Below are 20,552 nucleotides of genomic sequence, written 5' to 3'. Positions count from 1 at the left end.
CTCCGGCTGTGAAGAGGTGTCTAGGACCACCGTAGGAACGCTGTTAGTTGTTGTGAATAGGATCAGGAGTCTGCAATCCGCTAGCTACCAACCTCTCCGGTTTTCTGGACTTAGCTTGCATTTTTTTTTCCTCCTCCGGTGACTCATTCATAACAGAATCACCAGCCATACCGCAGATTCTAGGGTACTCAATAGCAGGAAAGAATTGTAAAAAAAAAAAAGTGTCAGAATTTTTTTTTTTAATGTATATTTTTTCCTCTTTTTCTCTGGGGCCATAGGAGGAATTTTTTCTTAATGGAGATTAAGCAATTGTCTGATCGTGTGGAGCAGCTCGCTGCTGAAGTGCAGGGAATTTCCGCCTATCTTGCTCATTCACATGCTGCTGAACCAAAGATCCCTACTCCTGATGTGTTTTTTGGGGATCGGTCTAAATTTTTGAATTTTAAGAATAATTGTAAATTATTTCTTGCCTTGAAGCCTAGCTCATCGGGTAGCTCTGCGCAGCAGGTTAAAATTGTCATCTCTTTGCTGCGCGGCGATCCCCAGGATTGGGCGTTTTCTTTGACACCTGATGATCCTATTCTAACTAATGTGGACGCATTTTTTCAAGCCTTGGGGTTGCTGTATGATGAACCTAATGCTATTGATCAAGCTGAAAAAGCCCTGGTGGCATTGAGCCAGGGTCAGGATTCTGCAGAGTTGTACTGTAAAAAATTCCGAAAGTGGGCGGTCCTTACTACCTGGAATGATGGTGCCTTGGCAGCTCTTTTTCGGAAGGGTTTGTAAGAAACCGTAAAAGATACTATGGTGGGATTTCCTGTTCCCTCTGGTCTTGACGATTCTATGTCATTAGCCATTCAAGTTGATCGGCGTTTACGTGAATGTAAAATTACATGAGAAATGTTGCCACCTGTTGAACAAATGTCTGAACCTATGCAATGTGATAGAGTTTTGTCTAGGGCGCAACGTCAGGAGTTCAGAAGGCGTAATAAGCTGTGTTTTTTCTGTGGAGATGCCTCTCATAATATTTCTGTCTGCCCTAAACGAGAGAAACATTTTGCACACACATTTGCTGTGGGTGGTGTACAACCTAAGTTTCTTCTGGCAATTACTCTGATCTGCTCCCTGTCCACATTTTCCGCTAAGGCTTTTGTGGATTCAGGAGCGGCTCTGAACCTGATGGACTTGGATTTTGCTAAACGTTGTGGGTTTCCTATGACACCTCTGCGGACGCCTATCCCTTTGAGGGGTATTGATGCTACTCCTTTGGCGAAGAATAAACCTCAGTTTTGGACCCAGGTGGTAATGCGGGTCGCCCCAGACCATCAAGAAAATTGCAGATTTTTGGTGTTGCAGAATTTGCATGATACCATTGTTTTGGGGTTTCCCTGGTTGCAAATCCATAATCCAGTTTTGGATTGGAAATCTGTGTCTGTGGTGAGTTGGGGTTGTCAGTGTGCTCTTAGTGACACTCCTGTTTTCTCCACCTCTCCCCAGTCGCATGATGTTCCTGACTATTTGGCTGATTTTTATGTTGTATTTAGTGAGAATAAGTCTGCGTCTTTGCCTCCTCATAGGCGTTATGACTGTGCAATTGAGCTGAGCCCTGGGTGTAAATTTCCCAAGGGTCGACTTTTCAATTTATCTGTATCCGAGCATGAGGCTATGCGATCTTATATTAAGGAGTCATTGGAGAAGGGTCATATTAGACCATCCTCTTCATCCTTGGGTGCTGGGGTTTTTTCGTGGCCAAGAAAGATGGTTCATTAAGGCCTTGTATTGATTATCGTTCCCTCAACAAAATTACTGTTAAATATCAGTATCCGTTACCCCTGATTTCTGATCTATTCTCCAGAGTTAAAGGTGCTTGCTGGTTTACCAAGCTTGACCTCAGGGGGGCATATAATCTTATTCGCATTAAGCATGGGGATGAATGGAAGATGGCGTTTAATACTCCGGAGGGACATTTTGAGTACCTGGTGATGCCTTTTGGGCTCACTAATGTCCCTTCTGTCTTCCAATGCTTCATGAATGATATTTTCCGGGACTTTGTGGATAAATTTTTGATCATCTATCTGGATGATATTTTGATCTTTTCCAGGGATTGGGACTCTCGTGTGGAACATGTTCGGACTGTGTTCCGGATTTTGAGGGAGAATTCCCTGTATGTTAAGGGGTCGAAATGCCTTTTTGGTGTACAGAGTATTTCATTTTTGGGATTTATTTTGTCTCCGTCAACTATTGAAATGGACCTAGCCAAGGTACATGCCATTTATGATTGGGTTCAGCCCACTTCTTTGAAGGCCCTCCAGAAGTTTTTGGGTTTTGCTAATTTTTATCGTAAATTTATAGCTAATTTTTCTGGTATTGCCAAACCATTGACTGATTTGACTAAGAAGGGTGCTGCTATGCTGAATTGGTCTCCAGAGGCTGTTTCTTCCTTTCAGGAGCTGAAGCGGAGGTTCACTTCTGATCCGGTTTTGCGGCAACCTGATGTCTCACTCCCGTTTCAGGTAGAGGTGGACGCTTCTGGGATTGGTGCAGGAGCTGTTTTGTCCCAAAAAGACCCGGTAGCATCTAAAATGAATCCCTGTGCTTTCTTTTCCCGAAAGTTCTCCCCATCTGAACGCAACTATGATGTGGGGAATCGGGCACTGTTAGCCATGAAATGGGCATTTGAGGAGTGGAGACATTGGTTGGAGGGAGCTAGACATCAAGTCGTGGTCCTCACTGACCACAAGAATTTGATTTACCTTGAGTTGGCCAAATGCTTGAATCTTAGACAGGCTAGGTGGGCCTCGTTTTTCACATGTTTTGATTTTGTGGTCTCTTTTCTTCCGGGCACTAAGAATGTCAAGGCAGACGCCCTCTCTAGGGGTTTCTTTGCTGATTGTCCTATTGTGACCAAGCCTGCTACCATGTTAGGTGAGGGGGTAGTTCTTTCTGCCATCTCGCCCGATTTGAGACGTGCTCTGGAAGAGTTTCAGGAGGATAAACCTGAGCGTTGTCCCATTGGAAAATTGTATGTTCCTGACCAGTGGAGGAAGAGAGTAATGTCTGAAGTTCATTGCTCCGCATTGGCTGGTCATCCAGGTATTTTTGGTACTAGAGATTTGGTGAGTCGGTCTTTTTGGTGACCCACCTTATCTCGTGATGTCAGGAATTTTGTGCAGTCCTGTGGGACTTGCTCCCGGTCTAAACCTTGTTCTCGCTCTAGTGGGTTGTTGATGCCTTTGCCGGTGAACAGGATGCCATGGACCCATATTTCAATGGATTTTATTTCTGATCTGCCTGTCTCAGAGAATGACTGTTATCTGGGTGATTTGTGATAGATTCTCTAAGATGGTCCATCTTGTACCACTCCCTAAGTTGCCATCTTCCTCAGAGTTGGTGCCCTTGTTTTTGCAACAGGTGGTTTGCTTGCATGGGATTCCTGAGAACATTGTATCTGACAGAGGAGTTCAGTTTGTCTCTAGATTTTGGAGGACTTTTTGTTCCAAACTGGGAATTCAGTTGTCTTTCTCCTCTGCGTTTCACCCTCAGACCAATGGGCAGACGGAGAGAACAAACTTATTTGAGATGTTTTATCTCTGCTGATCAGGATGATTGGGTCTCATTTTGCCCTTGGCCAAATTTGCTTTAAATAATAGAGCTAGTTCTGCCACTTTGATGTCACCTTTTTTTTGTAACTTTGGGTTTCATCCTCGATTCTCTTCAGGGCAGGTGGAGTCTTCTGCCTGCCCAGGTGTTGATACTTTGGTGGAGAGAATGCACCAGATTTGGGAGCAAGTGGTGGATAAGTTGTCTCTCTCCCAGGAAAAGGCCCAGTGGTTTTCCAAGCGGCATAGGACCATTGGTCCCCGGTTTAAGGTGGGTGATATGGTTTGGTTGTCATCAAAGAATATCTCTATGAAGGTGGCTTCTCCAAAGTTTAAACCTAGATTTATTGGACCTTACAAGATTTTGGAGATTCTTAATCCGGTCTCTTTTCGATTGGCTCTTCCTGTTACATTTAAGATCCATAACGTGTTTCATAAGTCTCTGTTGAAGAGGTTTGTTGAGCCAGTAGTTCCTGTGGTGGCACCTCCTGACCCTGTATTGGTTGAAGGTAATGTGGAATATGAGGTTGAGAAGATAATGGATTCTCGCCTGGCTAGACGGAGACTCCAGTATTTGGTTAAGTGGAAGGGTTATGGCCAGGAGTATAATTCTTGGGTCTCTGCATCTGATATTCATGCCAAAAGATTGGTTCGTGCTTTTCATCGGGCCCATCTTGATCGGCCTGGTGGCGTGGATGAGGGTTCGGTGACCCCTCCTCAAGGGGGAGGTACTGTTGTGAGCTCATTTTCTCGTTCACCTTTGATGTCCGATGAACTCCCTCTGCTGGTGAAAGGAGGTGGTGAAACTAATTTGGATGGGAAAAACCTGTCACCTGAACAGGTGGATTGCGATTGGACATCCGGAATCTCTGAGTGGATATAAGGCAGCCGACGCCCTGTAGGGTTGCTGGTGATTTATCTGCTCTGAGCTCTGGCCTCCAGTTCAGTTCCTGTCTTCTAAAGCTAAGTTTTGCTCTTTTATTGTTCCATGAGATTTTGTCTGATTTGCTTAGCTTTGTGTTCTGCCAGCCCCGGCTGGGGCTCTGCTGAATTTCCATTTTTGTCCCTGATCGGTTAAATCTCTTTTGCTCTGTCTTCAGAATATATCGGAGTGCTGATACAGGGATTTTGAAGTCTAGTGACTTCAGGGCCATTTTTCATATCAGACGTGTTGGGACATTTTTGGTAGGGTTTTTGCGGATTGCAGCCAGTATCTTTTCTGTCCTTTCCTATCTAGTTAGTTGGGCCCCATCGTTTGCTCTGCCTGTCTTTCTGTCTGTGTTTGTGTTTTCGTCTGTTTTCACCGACAATACATGTTGGGGGCTGTCTATTGCTTTGGGGGCTGCTCTGGGGCAGTTTAGATTTCCCCTTTCTTTCTTTAGGCTTATTTAGTTCTCCGGCTGTGAAGAGGTGTCTAGGACCACCGTAGGAACGCTCCACGGCTACTGTTAGTTGTTGTGAATAGGATCAGGGGTCTGCAATCCACTAGCTACCAACCTCTCCGGTTTTCTGGACTTAGCTTGCATTTTTGTTTTTTCCTCCTCCGGTGACTCATTCATAACAATACTGTATGGAGCACTGTGTGGGTCCCTTATACTGTATGAAGCACTATGTGTCAATATGGGTCATTATACTGTATAGGGCATTATATGGGGCCCATTATATTGTTTGGAGCAATATATGGGGACCAGTATTCTGCGTGAGCATAATATGGGGCCAATATACTGTATGAAACTTTATAATGGGCCCATAATAATGTATAGAGCAGGGGTCTCAAGCTCGCGGCCCTCGGGACAATAGTTTGCGGCCCTCACCTCATGGGCCCTCGGAACAATAGTTTAGCCCTCACTTCAGCAGGGATCACACATGCGAGAAACACGGCCGAGTCTCGCATGTGAAATTCCAGTCACACGTAGGACCGCTCATTAAGGTCATGAATATGGACTCCACTCTCATAGGCGTGGCGCCCAAATCCATGAGCTTAATGAGCGGTACCATGTGACGTGTGACCGCACACTCATACAGGAAGAAGATGTCGGCCTGGACCATTGGAGCTGCAGCAGGAGGAGGTAAATATGATGATGGCTAGACAGTCACAGCAGCCTGCTGTCAGCAGGCAAGGCGTATAAGTCACACTCACAACACATGCAGCAGGAGCAGCCGAGCAGGGACCGGACCGGAGCGCGCCACAGACTCAGGTGCGCCGGGTTCAGAATGAGTGGTGGGGCGGTGCGGTATATTGCTCTCGGAGGCGGGATATCAGCCGGCCTTATTGCAAACTTGCGCCATTACCCCGGGCTCAGAAGCGGAGGCGGCCGCGGAAATTGCTGTTCAGTTGGACAGAAAAAAAGCGGAAAAGACACATCGGCTAACACTGAAACAGTGACACCAAGTGGAATTATCTATTACACAGCCCCAAACATGTCTTTTTCAAAGCCTGCAGTGAAGAGAAAGGTTGATGATGAGCACAGACAATTTCAGGAAAAGTGGGAAGTGCAATATTTCTTTGTTGAGCACAGGGACATCACGAAGTGTCTTATTTGCACAGAGAAAGTTGCAGTGCACAAAGAATACAATTTGAAACTTCATAAGTAGACATGCTGAGGAGTATGCAAAATACCAGGGAGATGAAAGAGCCAACCGGGTTGCTAATCTTAAAGAAATCTTGTTGCCTCAGTAGATATCTTTTAAGAAAGCAGCCAAAGAGAATGATGCAGCAGTCGAAGCTAGCTACATGGTTAGTGAGATGATCGCTAAAGCAGGAAAGCCATTCAAAGAAGGTGAATTAGTAAAAAAGTGCATATTACAGGCTGCAAGTATTGTCTGTCCAGAAAAGAAAGGTCAGTTTAGCAACATCAGCCTTTCTGCCAACACCGTAGCAGAGCGCATTTCTGACCTGTCAAGTGACATTTATGATCAACTGTGTGAGAAAGCAAAATGTTTCAGTGTATAGTCAGTCGCTCTTGATGAGACCACAGATATCACCGACACTGCCCAGCTCGCTATCTATGTCCGTGGTGTTGATGACAATTTTGAAGTCATAGAGGAGTTGCTCACAGTGATTCCAATGCATGGCCAGACCACCGCTCAGGAGATATTTCACCAGCTGTGTGATGCCATTGAGAAGGCCGGTTTACCTTGGAGGAGGTTTGTTGGAATAACTGTAAGGGGGTGAAGCACCGAAGGAGTCAAGGGGGAGTTGCCTTCCTAGCTCTGTGCCCGGAACCATCGAGCAGGGCATTAGGGTCCCCGGGGGATGCTTTAGTGGACTGCGCGAGCACCAGGATCAGGAAGAGGGCAGGACGGAGAGCGGGAGAATTGGGCGCGCTTTCAGCTGAGCAGCGCAGTGACGGGAGCAGAGAGGACACTGACAGAGGACAGGAGACAGGCGCAGCGACTGAACACTGAGGGACCGCAGACACAGGCAGTGAGCACTGAGTACAAGAAGCCTGTCAATGCAATGCCTGGAGGGCTGGTCACTCCCCTCCTGTTAAAGACTTTGTCACACCGACAGACTGCGTGCCTTAAGACGCTCCCCTGCAGTGAGGTCCTGCTTTATCCTGAGACGCTTCCCTGTGACCGAGGAACATACTGTAACGTGACACTGACCTGCCAAGAGACACTGTCCCAGGCAGAGCCCCTGACCCTGGTGAGGGAACGCCGCTGCCGCAGCAGAGGGAAGAACCTTGCATACAGGGGGATACCGCCATCCTCATACCCCTTGAGCTCTCACGTTAACCCCCCATACGCCAGTTGGACTATACCTAGGACCTCAGAGACAGACGACATCAAGCACACCTGGTGCCTGGGTGCCTATGTGGGAGAAGAGTGATCTCTACAAGCAAGATCTCCAGGAACTGATAAGTTTCATCCCCATAAGAGAATAACTGTCTGTTGTTTTGCACTTCTGTTATTTCTTCAGTCTCTGATATCACCTGTTACAGCATTTTCTCTGTTATATTATATGTTCACCATATATTCTCCCTGCAAATAAACCTCCCCTTTTACTGTTGGTCTGTCTGCTCCATGGTGACATATATTCCTCCTGCACGTTATTACATAACAACTGATGGAGCACCATCAAAGACAGGCAGGAAAAATGGACTGGTGGCACTTGTTAAAAAAAAACTGGAAGAGGAAGGTGTGGAGGAGGTCATTGCTCTGCACTGCATTATCCACCAGCAGGCCCTTTGCAGCAAATGCCTGAAGTTTGACAATGTGATGTCTTTTGTTGTGAAATGCATCAACCAAATCAGATCCAGGGGCTTAAACCACAGAAGGTTTCGTGCTTTTTTAGAGGAAATGGAGTCAGAATATGGATATGTGCTCTACTTCATCAAGGTACGTTGGCTCAGCAGGGGAAACATATTGAAGAGAATTTTTGAGTTGAAAGCGGAAGTGAAAGCCTTCATGGAGAAAGATGGGGCTGCTGTTCCTGTGCCAAGTGATCCAAAATGGCTCATGGACTTAGCTTTTTTTTGTTAATATCACACATGAGCTTAATGTACTGAACAAGAAGTTACAAGGCCAGGGGCAACTTGTCAGTGCTGCCTATGACAATGTGAGAGCATTCTCTACAAAACTTATGTTATGGAAAGCCCAGCTTTCTCAGACAAACCTTTGCCATTTCCCATCATGCCAGGCACTCATGGAAGCAGGCACACCATTCAGTGGGGAGGAGTATATGGATGTCATTTTGAAGCTACAGGAGGAATTTGATCACAGATTTGTAGACTTCAAGACGCACAGGCCACATTTCAAATTTTTGCGGACACCTTCTCCTTTGATGTGCAAGATTCCCCTCCTGTGCTTCAAATGGAGCTCATTGACCTGCAGTGCAACTCTGAACTCAAAGCCAAGTTCAGGGAGGTGAGTGGAAAAGCAAGCAAGCTCAGCCAATTTTTGAGAGCATTGCCCCCCAGCTTCCCTGAGCTTTCCCAAATGTTCAAGCGGACCATGTGTCTTTTTGGGAGCACATACTTGTGCGAAAAGCTCTTCTCTACCTTGAACTTCAGTAAGTCCAAGTACAGGTCCAGACTTACTGATCAGCATCTTCAAGCCCTACTGAGGGTCTCAACTGCTTCCTCCCTTAAAGGGAATCTGTCACCCCTTTTTAGTGATATCATGTAAAGATATCACCCAATTGTGTGTCCCATAAGGTTTCCTTTAGGATTTTTTATTCCCCCCGACCCCGCACCTTTGATGCAAAAATACCTTTGTTATGTTGGTAAAGAGGTATGCAAATCGCCGCGGTCCGGTCCGATGGGCGTGGCTTAGTCAGCTTCTTTCCCCCCTCCTCGGTTTGCTGAGCGTAATCTTCATCTGTGAATATCACAGATAACGTTGTTTGCCACGCTTGCGCATTCAAAGAGGCCTCTGGCGCCTGCGCAGTATGTTTTGCCCAACTGTGGGCGAAGCATATAAGCGGTACTGCTCATGCGCCGGTATTTTCCAGCGCGGTCTATGCCCCGGAAGTGTGTCCTGCATGTGAAGACTTCTGGGGCATAGACCACGCTGGAAAATACCGGCCTTTCATTGTTACTGCTATGTGATGTCATCACGCAGCTTGTCACAGAGTAGAGCGCCCTGTCACAGCTGCAGTTGGCTGCCATTTTGACAACTATGCTTAATATGAAGCCGCAACAGGACTCCAGGGGAGCACAGAAAAATGAAAATAATCTTTTTTATTTTTTCCCCTCTGTGATTGGGTAGGGTAGTGGACATAGGGGCTGACATAAGGGCCCATAATGGGGACATTATTAAAGTTGGCATAGTTTTAAGGCTTATTTGCAGATGTCGTGGAACACATACAATGAAGACAATAGGGAGCACTGTGCTGATCCTCATTTATTTTGGGCCGCCTCAAAGGCAGTTTTAAGGGGACACGTCATCTCCTATGTTGGGAATAAACGGAAAAAATTATTAGAGGCCACATTAGCAGCTCAGGAAGAATTGACCCAGGCACATACAAATTTTAATTGTTCTAATACCCCCGCAAATAAACAAAAATTCATAGAGGCTAAAGAGACTGCCAAAAATATAGAGCATGAGAGAGTGTTGTACAGTCTAGACTATCAAAAACACAAATACTTTAACACTAGAACTACCGCATGTTTCATAATACCTATAACTATCATTAGGGGTCATTTTGACCTCCATTCAAAAGTTTGGACTCTGGAGTAAAAATAACTTTTTTGTTGCCAACAAATTAAAGAACATTTATTTTAACTTAGTAGTAACAGTGTTAAGATCAAGTACAGCACGCATTTTCCTTTTACATGGTCATAGCATGCGGTGTCCAACAGTTAACACAAACAGTACTTTCTTCCACTTTCCCAGTGTATTTTCCACAAACTGGTTTGTTACAGCTTACGCAAGTTTTAGTTGTTTTGTTTTCGTTGCATCTCCACAACTTCCAACTCCAGATTTTCGACGCTTGCGGATTTATTGTCCTTTTGTTTGTGGTTCAGACATTGCGGATGATGGGCCACTTCTTCTGACTCATTTTCAGATAAATTCTGAAGACATTTCAAAATTTCATCACTTGTCAGACCCCTCTGCTTACTCATGCTTCAAATATACGTCGCAAAAAGGAACTTGTAAGATCGCAGAAGTAATAAAACGACACTGTACAAACATGCAGAGTTGTAGCTTCAACTGTAATGTTTGCTACTGAAGTGCAGACAGAAATCGCTATAAGACATAGATCAAACATGTTTAGACAAAACAAAATGCTGAATCATCCCTGATATGCAAAGATACAATTACACTCTACAACTGGGGAGAAGTACTGTGATTTTCTGTACTCTGTAATATTAGGTGTCTTGCCTACTACTACTTTTATGTATGGGGTCAAATTGACCCCTTCAGTACTTATAGGTATGAATTGTAAAATCCGGGGCCCTGAAAAAGTTACAATTCATTTTTGTGTCCTAAAATATACACTACCATGAATAAATAAAAGTCACAAAAAGTCAGAACTCATTTGTTAAAATTTTAGAAATTATAGGAAAAAGAAATAGCAAAAGGGTCAAAATGACCCCTCCGGTAGTTCTAGTGTTAAATGGGGGAACAGGCCAGGAAGGTTACTGGCCTCTCTCACTAAACCTTTTAAACTAGGATTACCAGAATTCGTAGTCAAAATGGCACGGTCACAATGGACAATGAACAAATAATAGAGGAAGTTAGACTTTTTTTGGATCTTTGTATGCAGGAGGGGGAGAAGAGATTGTGGAGGCATCATGTTTCTTTGGGGATGGGGTGGCTCCTGGCATTATGGAGGATCAGAGAAACCTGCTTAACTCACCTATTACCATTACGGACAGGGTCGGACTGGCCCACCAGAGAGCTGGAGGATTCTCCGGTGGGCCCAGGCACTGACACCTGCTGGCATATTTGCCATTTGCTGCCTAGGGCCTCTACTGCTCAAGGGGCCCAAAGGCAGTGGTGTGTCGCTAATAGCGGTACACCCAGCTGCTCTAGAGCCCCTGAGTTAGGGGGACCCTCCCGATGCCAGCAGAGCAGCAGCTGGAGACTGGAGCCTGTGCCCACTGCTAAAGAGAAATGAATATTCACACTTCCCCACGCCCCCATGGGTGTGGCGACGAGAGAATGTTCAATTCACTTTAATAGCGGGCAGTGTTAGCCGCAGGCTAAGGTTAACACTGCCTGCATGTAAAGCCGGTGCGGCTGCATCGGGGCCCTGGAGTTGGGCTCCTGCAGGGCAGCAAACCCTGAGGGCAATGGCCGGGCAGGGAGCAATCCCTGCTGCTTGTCAGCGGAGCAGATCTGCAGGGATCCGATGCCGTCCTGCTTCCTGCCCGGCACTTCCTGTTTGTGCGGCTGGATGATGTCATCATTCAGCGCGGCTGTTTCAGAGAGAAAGCTGCCGGTATGTGCTGCGGCTGTGGGGAATGTGTGTGCGTGTGTTTATGTGGTGCAGTGTGGTGCTTTGTGTGTGAGAGAGTAGTGTGGTGCTGTGTGTGAGTGGTGCTGACTGTGTGTGTATTGGATATTCGCAATGATGTGGGTGATGGAAAGATAAATGATGGGGGTGGTGGGGGAGAAGACAATGTTGGGAGTGGTGGAAAGGACAATGGGGGTGGTGGGGGAGGAAGCAATGATGGAGGTGGTAGAATGGGCAATGATGAGATGGTGGAGAAGGCAATGATGGTTGTGATGGAAAAGACAATCATGGTGGTGGGGGAGGCAATGAGGCAATGATGGTTGTGGTGGAAAGGACAATGATGGTAGTGGTGGAAAGGACAATAGTGTTGGGGAGGAAGCAATGATGGAGGTGGTGGAAAGAGCACTGATAGGGGTGATGGGTGAGAAGGCAATGATGGAGGTAGTGATGAGGACAATGAAAGGATGGAGAGGGAGAGCAATGATGGAGGTGGATGAGGGCTACATTATACCCTAAGAGTGGGCTGCGTTATACTTTATGAGGGGGATAAATTATATTCAGTGGGGGGGCTGCATTATATTCAGTGTGGGGGCTGCATTATTCTCTCAGGGGGCTACATCATACTATATGAGGGGGGCTGCATTATGCCCTATGAGGGGGCTACAGTATATTCTATGGGGGATGCCTTTCAAGGGGGTTGCATTATACTCTGAGAGGGCTACATTATATTCTGTGAAGGGACTGCATTACTCTTTGAGGGGGGCTGCATTATACCATATGAGGGTGCTACATTATATTCTATGGGGGGCTGCATTATATTTTGTGGGGTGCTGCATTATACCCTATGGGGGATGCATTATATTCTATGAGGGGGGCTACCCCAAGCCCTGGTTCATAATTAAGACGTGTACTACCTTATATTATATCCTGATATTAGCGCGTTTTACCACACAATTGGTGGTCTTCTATTTATTTCTATGTAGCTACATAGTGGGCCCCAAGAATAATTTTCTCTGGTGGGCCCAAGGTGCTCCAGTCCAACGCTGATTACGGAGGTCCTGTCAGCCATTTCTACTCTTAAGATTTCTAAGGTACCGGGTCCAGATGGGTTTAGTGGAGAATATTATAAGATCTTAGGCCCATGGGTAGGTCCACAACTAGTTGTGTTATTTAATGGAATCATGGAAAAGGGTTATATTCCAGATAGATTTAATGAGGCTTGTATTATTATGCTTCCTAAGCCTGGGAAAGACCCATTGCAGGTGTAGGGATACTGCCCAATCTCACTGCTCAATGCAGATTTTAAACTCTTGACAAAAAAATTGGCAACTAGAGTACAGCAGATTATTCCTGAGTTAATTTCACCACATCAGACAGGGATTGTACATGGGAAATCGATAACCTATAATATAAGAACAGCAATAGGTACTATATCTAGTTGTAGAGTCAATAAGGGCAAAAAGAACATAGTGGTGGGTCTTGACGCAGATACGGCCTTTGACAGGGTCTCCTGGAATTATTTACATAAGTTGTTGGAGCTCAGAGGGTTTGGGTCATGGTTCTGCAATGCTATTAAATTGTTATATAGAGACTCCACATCTAGGCTTTTTATAAACAACAACCTGTCGGTGCCCTTTGCCATTCGGAGGGGTACGAGGCAGGGATGCCCATTGTCTCCATTATTGTTTAATTTAGCATTAGATCCTTTGTTGAGAACTCTTCAAAATATGCCAGATTTTCATGAGATTCCTACAGGGAACACGGAAACAAAATTATTGGCTTTTGCCGATGATATTTTATTATTTATTGCCAACCCAACACAAGCTATCCCAACCATAATTTCGACAATCGAAGAATTTGGACATCTTACTGGCTTTAAAATAAATTATAATAAGTCAGAAGCATTAGCGATATTTAGGGCGGGCAGAATAGCTGAGAGCTGGTTTCCCTTTCAATGGAAGAGCGAGTCTATTGGATATCTGGGCATTAGACTCCCAGCGGATCCACATAAATTGTATTGCCTTAATTATAGACCAATTATTAATGAGGTTACTAGTCTCCTCAACTCCTGGAAACATTTTATCTTGTCTTTTAATTAAAATGATAATTTTTCCTAAATTATTATATTTATTCAAACATTACCACTTCTATTATCCAAATCAGACATTAATGCATAGGACATTTCGACAGTTTATATGGGGAATGGGGGGCCATTCAGGCATTGGGTAATGTAAGTTACTACTTCTAAGATCTGAGGGGGGTATTAACTTCCCTGATATTGCTAGATATAACTTAGCAGCTAACTTATGATTTGAAATAGATTGGATGCGGGGAACATCCCACTTCGCCAATGCTCACCTAGAGGGGCAGATTTATCCACATATATCTTTAATGGCTTTGCTACATCTGACTAATGAAGAACTCTCTGATGAAATTAGAGATCATCCGATACTTTGGCAAACTATTTTTTCCTGGAGAAGAGGGAAGAAATTGTGTAATTTGGGAGGTAGATTGTCACCATTCCAGCCTTTTCTAGGTAACCCACTATTTTCGAAAGGTAAACCGCCTAAAATCTATGAAATTATGGCCCAAAAAAAGTGTGTTTTTTGGGGTGGATCTATTAGACCATAGTTTCTCTACAATCACTTTTGACGAGGCGGTATCCCGCTATCCTGTATTTGGAGGACGACCGTTCTTATTCCTGCAGGCCCGTAGTCTGGTTCTTAGGTTTGTGGCTAGCAGACAGAGAGAGAGAACAGGCGATAAATTGGACACTCTTCTCAGAATGGGTAGGTCTCATTTGGTGTCAACTAGCACCATATATTCCACTCTGCGGAAGGAATGGTCTTGGGATGCTAAAACCTCGGGTCCGCGAGATGGATAAAGGATATGGAGGGGTTGGAGGTTGAAGATATATTAGAAGCTACTGAGACACAAAGGAAAGTTATTCCATATAATAGTTATACCCATATGGCCATATTATTATTACATAGAGCTTATATTATCCCGTACGTCCAATCCAGAATGTCTCCTACAAATTCTTATCAATGTGTTAAATGTGGTTTACATAATACTGACATCTACCATCATATGTGGGGTTGCCCCAAAATTCAAAAGTTATGGCGTGATATTCACTCTGAGTTACAACAATTGAGTGGTTTTGTGTTCCCTCTTACCCCGCAATGGGCTATTTTTAATATTCTAGAGGAGACCCCAAGAGTATTACCAAAGCACACCAAGGCCATGTTAGTGATTTGGGCCTCAGCAGTAAGAAAAAGTATATTAAATCAATGGTTAAACTCAAATGTTCCGTCGAAATCATTAATATTGACAAAAATTCATTTTCTGTTTAAAATGGACTGGTTGGAAACCTTGACTAACAAAGAAAAGTTAGCAGAGAAGTTTTTCACCAGATGGTCGTTTCTTATTCCCTTCTTGGATACAGAGTGTAGGAACAGACTTAGGAAACAATTCAAGAGCAGCAGATGGTACTTGCTACAAAGCATTGGAGGACACGCACCAATTTTAAGAATCTTTTTAAATGATGACATTTGCAGGAAGGGGAGGGGGGGTGGGAAAAGGTGGGATTATGGTTTAATGTCATGAACATACTGTAATTATTTGTACCCCTTTTCCTTGTTAAATTAATAAACAGTTTAAAAAAAAAAAATAAAGTTGACATAGTGGCCCAGGATGGGGGCAACATAGGATCCCAGGATGAGGACATTATTATTGGAAGGGGACCAGTGTTAGGGACGGTGGAACGCACTAAATATAAAATAACGTAGTGCGTTCGCCGCCCGGGGTCCGCCGTGCAGAAGGTGTTAACACTGCTGCTAGCTGATGGCGGACGTACAATATGGCGGTATAACGCACGCCGGTTGAACGTCACCCAGGTGCGCTGAGCGAACTCTGTTTTACTCACAGAGATGCCTTAGGTGCAAAACACAAAAGGGCTGAGCCTGTTAGCGTCACAGGTCTCAGAGGAGTACACGCACGGTATATGGTCACAGGAGCTGGGCCCTAGGAGAGGGTCAGCGTCCGTCTAGACCTACCGTGCGTACGGTGTCGCAACTGCGGACGCCAAAAGGAGCTACAGACTGCAGCGCGGCAACAGACACTGCCGCTAGTCGACAATGCCGAAGAGGGGGCGCACTGTCGGACGCTAGTACTGTGTAGATGCTTATTGTGGCTATAGCTTGCCACTGGCTGGCGCTGACTCTAAAGCTAAGTCCCTATACACACTCGTAATATCAGAGGTAGGGGATCTTAATGAGTCATTCGCAGGTTCATGCATCCATCATCATTCACACAGTAGCAACTAGAGACTATACTAGCGCATGGCCGAGCGCATGGCAGACCAGATCTGGAGAAGGACCTGGACATGTGGCTCCCGATCTCCAATGGGAGATCGTCTCGTGAGCATGCTCAGTAGAGCTACGGAGGGACTTAGCCTCTGGAGTGATTTGCTGCTGAGCAGCCTGCATTGCCATTGCTGACCCAAAGGTGGCAGCAATAGCCAACCCCACAGAGCAGGTCTAGGCAGAGCGCCTGGGAAGCCGGGACTGCCGAGCAATGTCCTCTGCGGTCGAAAGATAATGGGAGACCGCAGAATGTGAGGCTCTGGATTCCTGTTGAACCACTGCAGGAACCCGACGCCTAACACCCAGGATAGGGACATTCTTACTGGAAGGGGCCCAAGATGGGGACATTATTACTGTAAGTGTCACAGGATGGGGACATAATTACTCGAATGGAGACATTATTACTGGAAGGGACCCAGGATAGGGGAAATTAATAAATAAAGGGGCCCAGGATGGGGACATTATTAAATAAAGGGGCCCAGGATGGGGAAATTATTAAATAAAGGGGCCCAGGATGGGGACATTCTTAAATAAAGGAGCCCAGGATAGGGACACTATTAAATAAAGGGGCCCAGGATTGGGATCTTATTAAAGTGAACATAGGGGTCCAGGATGGGGGCAACATAGGGGCCTGGTATAGGGACATTAAATAAAGGGTGCCAGGATATGGACCCTGATCGGAGCATCCAAAACAAGTCATATCAGTATACGATATGATGTCCGTATGTAATGCTCATAAATGCTGTAGCAGTCTCTTATTGTTTGCTGAGATCATATACTATTAGGCAGTGTAGGACTGGCCTGGCGGTGTACCAGTGAAATGTTCCGTGGGCCCAAGAGATAAAAGAAAAAGTAAAAAAAACTAACATTTTCAGGGGCACAGGTCGATTAAAAGCACAATCAGGGGCGTGCGCATGCAGGGTTCATTACCTGACTCGATGCATTGACAAGGGTCGGTGTCATCACCCTGAGGGGGGGCTCACTCGCTGTCTGAGAAACGCTATGGGGACCGTGAGTCGGGGGAGCCCTATGTCAACACTGGCACCTCCCCATCCCTATCAATTACTCACCTCTTATCGTTCCCTGCAGCTAAAGCGTCTTCAGTGTCTGCTGACTCTCTGTGACGTGTCAGGGCAAAGGGCGCAATGGCATCACTACAGCGTGCCCTCTGTGCAGAGAGTTAGATGATGCTGAGGAGACTTTATTAAATTAAGGGGTAACATAATTACTGTATGGGGGTCTGGATGAGGAACATACATTATTGGTTTATGGTGGCAAGCGTGCACATTATTACTGTTGGGGTCAATCAGGGGACATTATTACTGATGTAATTTAATTTACTTTTGACAATACTATTTTCCATGGGGGAAGACAAAAGGGGGGTCCTGTTACTGTGTAGGGTTGCACTATGTCACTTTTTTTTCATCTGATGTAGTGTAGAGGTTGGGGGAAAAAGTGAGGAATATGCTTTGGAAGCAATCATCTATAGATAACTGTCATATTTTCAGCAGAGACAAGTCCTGGCTGGAAGAAGTTCTGGCGGTCTGCACTGGTTGAAGAAGAAGAGAGAAGATGAATTACTTCAACTACGGATTTCACTGATGAGTCAATGTGTTATCTGTTCACTGACTCTATACACTGTATACTATATACAGAGCTCCTGTGTCTAATGACATTGGTGATCACTGTATTACTGGCATACTATATACACAGGAGCTCTGTATATACTGTAATGTACACTAAAACTATATACAGAGCTCCTGTGTAGAAGTCACTGTATTATCTGTACAGTGGTCACTGTATTACCTGTATGCTATATGCAGTGCTCCTGTGTATAATGTTACTTTATCACTGTATTACCTGTACACTGACACTATATATAAATAGTTTCAGTGTATAATGTCAATAGTGACCACTGCATTACCTCTACCCTGAAACAATACCCTGTATACTATATACAGAGTTCCTGTGTATAATGTCACTGGTTATCACTGAACTACCTGTACACTGAAACTACATACAGAGCTCCTGTGTATAATGCCACCAGTGGTAATATTTTTGTTATTAGTATTGTGTTTTTTATTAATGATCAGTTTTGTAGTATTTGGTCACTATGTGGTGGTAAAATGTGATCTGGTCATGGTGTGGTGGCATTTGTTCTTTGTATGTGGTATTATTTGCCTTGGTATAGTTGATTGTGCTGTGTATGGAGGTCAATTGTTCTCTCTGATATTAATAAGGAGAAGATTCTTGATTTCTAATAGAGATTAAATACATTTAACCCCTTCCTGTCCTGTGACTATTACACAGTAGTAAATATGCCTTCTACAGTGAAAACAAGTAATCATGTATGTATGTGTACACATTCAGTATTTGTTCAGTATTTTGCTCCAGTATTTATAAGCCAAAACCAGGAATGGGTGACAAATGCAGAAGTGGAGATGTGTTTCTAATACACTTTTCCTCTGATTTTTCACTCCTGGAAACTAGACCCCCCAAGGAGCTTATCGAGATGTGTGGTGAGCACTTTGAACCCTAAAGTGCTTCACAGAAGTTTGTAACGTAGAGCTGTGAAAATTAAAAAATCATTTTTTTCCCACAAAAATGATCTTTGATGAGCTATAATTTTTCCATATTTCGGCCGACAGAATCATGTGTGGGCTTGATTTTTGCGGGACGAGCTGTTGTTTTTATTGGAAACATTTTCGGGCACATAACGTTTTTGATCGCTTTCTATTCCAATTTTTGTGGCGGCAGAATGAACAAAAACCAGCAATTCAGGAATGTTTTTTTTTTTTCTTTGTTCCGCGTGTGGCAAAATTAGCATGGCAGCTTTATTCTTTGGGTCAGTACGATTACAGCGATATTTATAGAAAAAATAATTATTTTTGCATCGCTTTATTCTGCGAGCTATAACTTTATTATTTTTTGCTGATGATGCTGTATGGCGGCTTGTTTTTTTGCGGGACGAGATGACGCTTTCTTCAGTACCATGTTTATTTATATCTTTCTTTTTGATCGCGTGTTATTGCACTTTTTCCAAGCGGTATGATGATACCGCTTGGAAAAAGTATAATTTGCTAATTTTTGTGCTTTTTTACGGCGTTCACTGAAGGGGTTAACTAGGGTGACACTTTTATAGATGGGATTTTTACGGACGCGGAGATACCAAACGTGTATTTTTTTTGTTTTTTTTACATAAAATTGTGTATTTTTTAGGGGATTTTTTAAAATTATTTTTAAAAAAAAAAAAAAATTTTGTGTAAACACGCGGTGGTAGTTCAAAGGTATGACGGGGATAGCCCGTCATAGTGCGAGAAGTTACATCCTGCCATTATGGGCTAGCCACGTCAATGGACTTAAGGGGTTAAGATTCTAGTATTGGTAACATACTTTGGTCAGATCATGCCCCTGTATATTGCTCACTAAAAGTACCATCCCTAACCAAAACATCAGTGTCTTGGCGTCTCAGTGAGTTGTTATTATTAGATACATTATGTGCCTCAGACGTATGAGCCTCCATATCTAACTTTATTGTTGATCACGGAAATGATGATACAGCCCCCCACAATTAAATGGGAAGCCCTCAAGTGTGTACTTAGAGGGGTATTTATCAAACAAACATGGGTCCCGAATAAAAAAAAGAGGTCAGGCAATCAAACTAGCTTTACAGAGAGAGTCACTAATCTGGAGTTAATTCATAAAAGGCGCTCTCCACTGCAACCCTCAGAGATCTTCTCAAAGCAAGATTAGAAGCTAAAAAATTACTCAATTCTTCATGTAAACGTTTATTTCAGTTAGGTCAAAGTAGATTCTACGAGTTTGGTAGCAAACCGGGAAGAATGTTAGCTAAAGTCCTTAATTCTAAAAAGACCCAAACAAATATTCCCTGTGTTAAGAATACTCAAGATAAATTGGTTCATACCACACCTGAAATTGCAGCTGTCTTCCATTCATATTATTCAAAGCTACCATATATACTCGCGTGTTATGATGAGTCACCGAAGGAGGAAAAAACAGAATACCAGCTAAGTCCAGAAAAACCAGAGAGGTTGGCAGCTATCGGATTGCAGACCCCTGAACCTATCCACAACAACTAGCAGTAGCCGTGGGGGGTTCCTACGGTGCCCTAGACCCCTCGATCACAGCCGGAGAACTATATAGCCTAAAGACAGAAAGGGGAAAAACTAAACTGCCCCAGAGCAGACCCCAAAGCAATAGGCAGCCCCCAACATATAATGACAGTGAAGCAAGATGAAAACACTAACACAGATAGAAAGATAGGTTGAGCAAATGATGGGGCCCAAGCTAACTACATAGGACAGGATAGGAAAGCTGCTCTCTGCCATCCACAAAAACACTATAAAAATGAGCCAACCGACTGATAGGAAAAACAGGCCCTGAAGTCGCTAGGCTTCAAAAGACTATATCAGCACTCAGGTATATTCTGAAGACAGAGCAAAAGATCAACAGATCAGAGACAAAAATGGAATTCAGCTCACCCCCGGCCGGGGATGGCAGAACTCCCAAAAAACAAGGCAAAACAAAAAACAAAACTGAAGAGCACAAAGCAGAGCGGAAAAACTTAGCTTTGAGATGCAGGAATCAGACTGGTCTCTAAGAATCCAGCAGAAAAATCACCAGCCAGGAAGAAGGGCGTCGGCAGCCTTATATCCAGTCCTC

At 44.3% G+C, this 20,552-nt stretch overlaps 1 protein-coding gene across 1 annotated transcript in view; it reads left to right on the top strand.

Moving 5' to 3' along the window:
- LOC141096185 (sodium-dependent serotonin transporter-like) overlaps positions 1–20,552 on the top strand; it is a 188,615-nt gene that overhangs the window by 126,088 nt on the left and 41,975 nt on the right. The gene's annotated exons all lie outside the window — the stretch shown is intronic.

The sequence above is a fragment of the Dendrobates tinctorius genome, unplaced genomic scaffold, assembly GCF_039654945.1.
Source record: "Dendrobates tinctorius isolate UK_male_01 unplaced genomic scaffold, ASM3965494v1 ptg000073l, whole genome shotgun sequence".
Taxonomy (NCBI): Eukaryota; Metazoa; Chordata; class Amphibia; order Anura; family Dendrobatidae; genus Dendrobates; species Dendrobates tinctorius.
The sequence above is the reverse complement of the archived record's forward strand: the minus strand, read 5'-3'. Positions and strand labels throughout refer to the sequence as shown.